Consider the following 1,977-nt stretch of genomic DNA (forward strand, 5'->3'; position numbering starts at 1 on the left):
TTAAGATTTTGGTAACTAAACTTCAAAAAGTTACAAAATGGTTAATAAACTATTTAAAAGTTTGCATTTAAGTAACTAGACTATTAAAATCGTTACAATATTGCATTCTCTATTAGCACAACCTACACTAATTGAAGGCTCTCATTCCCTTTCTAATTTACAGTTCCAATTTTTTCATTAAACAACTTTGAATGTCACGAACTTACGAACCAAAATTGAAACAATTTTCTTCTCTGATCTTTAACAGTGATTGTTAGATCAATTTGGATCTAAGGTATGTTTTTCTACTTATCGATGGGTATTGATCCACGTATTGATCATTGAACCACCGCTTAGAACTCACTAACCAAACTTTAAAAAAAAAAAAACTTAAAAGCCTAGTAACTTAAATAAGAACTTTCGAATAGTGCAATAGCTATTTTATAAATTTTTTAAATTAAGTGATTAAAACTTAAAATTACTAATAGTTTAATGATCTTGCATATATTTTATCCAAATAAAAAAGTGAAAGTGAAAGAGAAAAGAAAAAAAAATTACATATTCCATCTCATGGTTTTATGAAGATGAAAATGTGAAAATATAATTCCCACTTCTTTCTCATTTTTTATTTTGTCATTTTTATTCCATTATTGCAAATCCAAAAATGAAATAAACCCAGTCATGCAAAGATAGCAAAACTCTGAATGTCCATTATTTTCAGGGGTCCACAAAACAATGATTCTTTTTTTTTTTTTAATTTTGAGAATTCCATTTAGAGACTTTAACATCAGTTGAATTTGTTTTGGTTAGTTAAATCAATTTGCAGCTGAATTTCAATATCTATCATTAAATGAATATACACTCTTAACTCTCAACTCTCTAAGAAAACATTAATTACAAAATTATAACTAAAATCAAATTCCATAAATACCTAGAAATTTTACTTCATCAACAATTTTAACTAGTATGAAGTATCTATCATATTCATCAAAGGTGGGGCAATGTTTGTCGATAGTGGAAATGTGGGTTGGGCTGCTCTTGTAAGGAATGACTTGGGTCAATTTGTTCGCAGTATTTCTAGCTTTATGGCAAACAATTTTAATCCTTATATGGTTGAACTTATGACAGCTTGGGAGGATCTTTCATGGCTTAAATCTTGGCATGTGGGTGTTATTATTTTGAAAATCAATGATTAATGATTCTAGATAGAGGTGAGTAATCGATTGACTTATTTCAGAAAACTTAGAAATCGACCAATTTGACTTTCATTTTTTTGAAAATCGAAATCGATTTGAAGTCCTTCCTAAACCCATGGAATCGAACTAATATTTTTTGGTTGGTTTAGTTTCCAAAACGACCAAACTGAATTTCCAAACAATAATTTTCAATGTTTCAGGGTTTTCACATTGCCATTTAAGTAAATTTTCTCACCAAATTTTCTCAAAAATAAATTGTTATTACCCACTATTATAAAGCTTATGTCCTATTTTTATTTGTTGGAAATATACTACTGCAAAACAAAATCATTAGCGCTCACAAGAAACCAAATTGAGTGCAAATAAGTAGCAATCACTGTGTCCTAGACAAACCACTGGCTTAGAAGCAAATTCAGCATAATCAGTGTAATCGTGTAGTGGACGTTGCCCCCCAAGGTTAACACAATACTTTAATATTCGTACACCCGAATAAAGAAGGTGGAACAAAATTGACATTGCTTTTCTCTAAAGGAATGGAAACCGAAAAACAAAAGTAGTTGATCAGAAATCTAATCAGAAAATAAATTGGAAGAAACAGGTGAAACCACACTAAGTTCAATTCCTAGGAAATATTGGAGGGGTTCCTAGATGGTCTTGCTTAAAACCCAATCTTTTAGACAAAATTTCTCTCTTATGAAATTTTGCAGAACCCTAGAATTCAAAGAAAAGAAAGATGAATGAAGTTGTTTTTCTTTATTTTCTTCTTGTTGTGTTCTGTCCAAAATAAGGAGAATGACCTCCT

This window comes from Gossypium arboreum, chromosome 1, assembly GCF_025698485.1.
Source record: "Gossypium arboreum isolate Shixiya-1 chromosome 1, ASM2569848v2, whole genome shotgun sequence".
Lineage (NCBI taxonomy): Eukaryota > Viridiplantae > Streptophyta > Magnoliopsida > Malvales > Malvaceae > Gossypium > Gossypium arboreum.